The sequence below is a fragment of the Acomys minous genome, assembly GCF_964271855.1.
Source record: "Acomys minous genome assembly, chromosome: 20".
Classification (NCBI taxonomy): domain Eukaryota; kingdom Metazoa; phylum Chordata; class Mammalia; order Rodentia; family Muridae; genus Acomys; species Acomys minous.
The window spans coordinates 17,392,110-17,397,769 of NC_140502.1; positions in this window are offsets into that span (position 1 = coordinate 17,392,110).

The following is a 5,660-nucleotide window of genomic DNA, read 5'->3' on the forward strand; positions in this document are numbered from 1 at the left end:
TAGAGCCCCTGCCTAGAATCCCTCAGTGAGGGGCTGGGGGCGTGGCTCAGTGGTAGAGTCCCTGCCTAGAACCCCCCAGTGAGGGGCTGGGGTGTGGCTCAGTGGTAGAGTCCCTGCCTAGAACCCCCCAGTGAGGGGCTGGGGTGTGGCTCAGTGGTAGAGCCCCTGCCTAGAATCCCTCAGTGAGGGGCTGGGGGCGTGGCTCAGTGGTAGAGTCCCTGCCTAGAACCCCCCAGTGAGGGGCTGGGGTGTGGCTCAGTGGTAGAGCCCCTGCCTAGAACCCCCCAGTGAGGGGCTGGGGGTGTGGCTCCGTGGTAGAGTCCCTGCCTAGAACCCCCCAGTGAGGGGCTGGGGGCGTGGCTCAGTGGTAGAGTCCCTGCCTAGAACCCCCCAGTGAGGGGCTGGGGTGTGGCTCAGTGGTAGAGCCCCTGCCTAGAACCCCCCAGTGAGGGGCTGGGGGTGTGGCTCCATGGTAGAGTCCCTGCCTAGAACCCCCCAGTGAGGGGCTGGGGGCGTGGCTCAGTGGTAGAGTCCCTGCCTAGAACCCCCCAGTGAGGGGCTGGGGTGTGGCTCAGTGGTAGAGCCCCTGCCTAGAATCCCCCAGTGAGGGGCTGGGGGCGTGGCTCAGTGGTAGAGCCCCTGCCTAGCATGAAGCCCCACACTCAATTCTCCACATTGAAACATCGTTGATCTTTCTTTCCTCTTCCCAAAAGAGACTATGGCTTCCTCCCTGAGCCACTATGTACTGGAAGAAAGAAAGTAATCAAAGTTTTGGGGGAAAGATATCCCCAATCCAAGTGGACCAAAATGTCACTGGGGGCCGTCCATCAAAGCAGGAGCTGATGGAGTCAGGTCAGCTCCAGGCCACTGCAGCCCTGGAGGGCTCAAACCCCTCCATAATTATCTCTGGGTCTCCTCAGTACCTAACTCCCTAACAGGATACAGTTGCAATGATGCGGGCAGGTGAAGTCATCAGGCCCCTCATAGACCTGTATGTGTCTGTGAGCCTGAGATGTGTGGCACTAGGAGCATGGGATTTCTCAGATTTCCGGAGACCTCACAGCCAGAGAAAAGGCCATTGGCCGGGCTAGGCGTCAGGTTCAGCTCCTCAGAGTTGGTTGATGGCGTGGGCTAAAAGAGTTGGAAGAGAACATCACAAGGACCGTGGAGCCGCAGTGCGTCTGGGTACCACAAGAGGGCGCTGAAGAGCCACGAAGTTTTTCCCCAAAATTTTGCCCTTTTTTTTTTTTTTTTTTTTTTTTTTTTTTTTTTTTTGACAGTCTACGTAGCCCTAGCTGCTCTGGAACTAACTATGTAGGCCAGGCTAGCCTCAAATTCACAGAGATCCACCTGTCTCTGCCTCCCAAGTGCTGGGAGAGAAGCTGTGTGCCACCACACCTGGCTTTCCCCTCGCCCCTATTTATTTCTTCAGTTTTTGAGAGAAGGAGCCTGTGTACCTGTCGAGGTCAGAGGACAAAGCCTGGGAGGCAGTGCCTTCTCTTCTTTCTCCTAAAGAGTCCTGGGGACCAAACTCACATCATGAGGCTTGGCAGAAAGCGCCTTTTACACACAGGCCCCTGATAGGTGTTGTTGGAAGGCAACTTCAGAGACACAGCTGTATATAATTCAATAGCTCTTAGCATGTCCTGTAAGCCGTGCGTCCATCATTAATAATTGTTTTTTTAATTTACCTATTTTATTTCACATGCATTGGTGTTTTGCCTACGTGCATGTCTGTGTAAGGGTGTCAGATCTCCTAGAGCTGGAGTTACAAACGGCTATCATCTGCCATGTGGGTGCTAGGGACAGAACCCCAGGTCCTCTGGAAGAGTAGCCAGTGGTCTTAACCACTGAGCCATGTCTCCAACATCAAAACACTAACAATTTTTAATGTCTATTTTTGTTGACAATTTTATGCATGTATATGATGTCTAGATGCTTTTTTTGTTTTATTTTGTTTTGTTCTTTCTTGTTTTTCGAGACAAGGTTTCTGTGTAGCCTTGACTGTCCTGGACTTGCTTTGTAGACCAGGCTGGCCTCAAACTCACAGTGATCTGCCTGCCTCTGCCTCCCAAGTGCTGGGATTAAAGGCGTGCGCCACCACTGCCCATCTTAAAGTAGTGGGAAGGAACGTTACATAAGTCACTGCCCATCTCCCAGCCCTGGCAGCTAGGAACCCACTTCCCCCTCTTTGTGGACACTGTGTGAGAGGCTTTTCCCGCGGAGACACAACACACGTTTACTCACTCCAGATGGGAGCCCATAACAAAGGAAAGCAGAGAAACCGCCTAAGTCTCCTTTAGTGAATCAATGAGTGCTATTGTAGTTACTTACAGGAGTCAAAATGACTCAAAGACAGCTGCATCACCAAAACTCACCCCAGCATGAGGGACGGCTCTGGGAATCTGGAGCACACAGCTTGACTCCCAGCCGTCCCAGCTGTTTCCTCTGAGGGAGGTTGGGGCCTAGTTTATCTGGTCAGTTTTAGGGACTTCCTGAGGCAATCTTGAGTTGTTTACTTCCTGGTTTAAGGTGCTTCCCTTCAGGATGAAAAGAAACTGCTACACAATGGGTTGTCCTGCCTGCTGTGGACCCTGCATGCTCGTGAGCACAGATCATAATTGAGGCTGCATCCATGAGAGGGTAATGCACCCAGACTTCACTATTTTTTTGTGGCACTGAGGATCTACGCCAGGGCCTTGCACTTTCTAGCATGTACTCCACAAGTGAGGCCCAGCCCTGCACGGGCGGGGGGAGGACTCTAGGCAGGGGCTCTACCACTGAGCCATACCCCAGCCCCTCACTGGGGATTCTAGGCAGGGGCTCTACCACTGAGCCATGCCCCCAGCCCCTCACTGGGGGATTCTAGGCAGGGGCTCTACCACTGAGCCACGCCCCCAGCCCCTCCCTGGGGGATTCTAGGCAGGGACTCTACCACTGAGCCACACCCCAGCCCCTCACTGGGGGATTCTAGGCAGGGGCTCTACCACTGAGCCACGCCCCCAACCCCTCACTGGAGGATTCTAGAAAGGGGCTCTACCACTGAGCCACGCCCCCAGCCCCTCACTGGGGGATTCTAGGCAGAGGCTCTACCACTGAGCCACGCCCCCAGCCCCTCACTGGGGGATTCTAGGCAGAGGCTCTACCACTGAGCCACGCCCCCAGCCCCTCACTGGGGGATTCTAGGCAGAGGCTCTACCACTGAGCCACACCCCAGCCCCTCACTGGGGGATTCTAGGCAGGGGCTCTACCACTGAGCCACGCCCCCAGCCCCTCACTGGGGGATTCTAGGCAGGGGCTCTACCACTGAGCCACACCCTAGCCCCTTACTGGGGGATTCTAGACTTTCATTGTACTGTTGAGCCACACTCCTAGCTCTTGGCTTTTCAAGACAAGGTCTTGCTTTGAACTTGAGGCTGACCTTGAACTTGAGGTCTTTCTGCCTCAACTTGAAGCGCCTTATACTCAGTCCACGTGAGTGCCGTGTACCCATCATACACACTAGGGCTTAACACCGGATACGGATGAGAAGTCTGGAGCTATAGCAACACCAGACTTGGGGCCCTGTGGCATTCCTCCCTGACATCTCAGGGTGTGGCTGGACTCTTTGTCACTGTTCACACTTCCCTGGTGATCACCTAGGCTGCTGTTTGCTGAGAGCTAGCGAGGGCACTTGCCTATCATGCGCAAAGCCAAGTTTTGATGCCCAGCGTGAGGTGCTTTGCATGCACATGTGCAGGGTGGGTGAGGGTTGGGGGGACCCACTGTTCATCATCTGAAGGGAAAGATTTTCACATGTTAAGCCATTCTGGCCAGGAGAAGGGCATTCCGAGTCAGTCTTAGGTAGTCCGGGCTAGCCTTGATGAAGTCACTATGTTGATGAGGACTTTGAATTCCTCTCCTTCCTCCTTGTCCCTCCCTGATTGGTGACCAGGAGGGTGACACACAGCATCACTGTTCCATCACCAACAGAACACAGAGCTCTTCAGTCTGTTTCCTCTTGAGTGAATGGCTCTAACAGGCTCAAACTGCTTTGAGAGGCCATGGACCCTCTTGGGCAAAGGCCATAGGGATCTCAGGCTGCTCCATTCCCAGCCCAAGCTTCCTGGGTGCTCCTATGGATAATCAGTGGCCTTCACACCCCCACAGCCTCCAGTGGCTCCTGCTACCCCTCCCCCCACCCCCAGCCCTAAGGCAATAACCCGTCCTCTCTCAGTTCTTTCAGACAGACAAGAGAAGCAACCCCAACCCAGTTGCGGTGTAGACTGTCTTTCAAGAAAGCCTTTAATCCCAGCACTCGGGAGGCAGAGGCAGGTGGATCCCTGTGAGTTCGAGGCCCGTCTGGTCTACAATGCAAGTCCAGGTCAGCCAAGGCTACACAGAGAAACCCTGTCTCGAAAAACCAAACCAAACCAAAGAAAGCGCCCCATTGAGTTGACCGCACCTGCTCTGCCTGCACTGTTTGTGTGCACAGATGTGCATGTGTGTGTGCGTGCGCATGTGTCTGTGTGTATTAAGGCTGGTTGGTGCCAGGTATCTTCCTTAATTTCCCTCCACCTTGTTTGAGACAAGGTCTTGGGCTAGGCTGGCTGACCGACCTGCCTCCAGGCCTAGCCCAGCACTGCAGTTAGACTGCTGATGCTAGCCTCAGTTTCCATATGCAATCTGGAATCCACACTCAGGTCCCCCTGCCTGAGGGGCAGGCACTTTGCCGACTGAGGCATCTTGGGCGGGGAGTGGGGGGGTTGGGGGTGCGGATGGGACTGAAGACATTGTGGACCGCTATGGAGCCTTCATGGGGTAGGACCCGGCTGATGGAAGTTTCTGGGTACAGCCCTTAGAGGGCTCATCTCTCTCTCTCTCTCCTGTCCTAGTCTCTTGCTTCCTAGTCTGCAGTGAAGTATGTGGTCAAAAGCCCTTTGTCCCTGGGGCTGGAGAGATGACTCAGAGGTTAAGAGCGCACTGTCTATTCTTCCAAAGGTCCTGAGTTCAATTCCCAGCAACCACATGATGGCTCACAGCCATCTACAATGAAATCTGCTGCCCTCTTCTGGCCTGCAGGTGTACATGCGAGCAGAATATGTATAGATAATAAATAAATAAATATTAAGAAAAAAAATTTTGTCCCTTATGCCGACCCAGGACAGAAGTAATAGCAATACAGAAGTGATTTACCGCAGCTGGGTTCCACCTCAGACTCCAGAGGCTGCAAGAGGCTAGGCAGGCATTTCCAGACAGCCCATGGTCCCACAAGAGCATTAACTCCATCCTCCATCTTTACTTGGAACTTTCAGAGAACCGAGTGGAAGGCCAAACCTGGGGCAGCAGACTGAGGGGCCTTGCGGGAGAGCGGCTAGGCTCCGGGATGCAGCACACCAGCAGCCTCAGTGTGGCTCCCTAGCCTGACCTGCCCCTCAGGGGTGCAAACGCACGAAAGAGACCAAGGCTGTGGCTCCTCCCATGGGGAGGCACTGGTTCAGAAGCAAAGACTGATTAAGAAGAGACGTGATACCCTATGAGCATATACAGGGGGAAGAGGTCCCCCTCAGTCACAGTCATAGGGGAGGGGAGTAAGGGGAAAGCGGGAGGGAGGGAGGAATGGGAGGATACAAGGGATGGGCTAACTATTGAGATGTAATATGAATGAATGAATAAAAAGG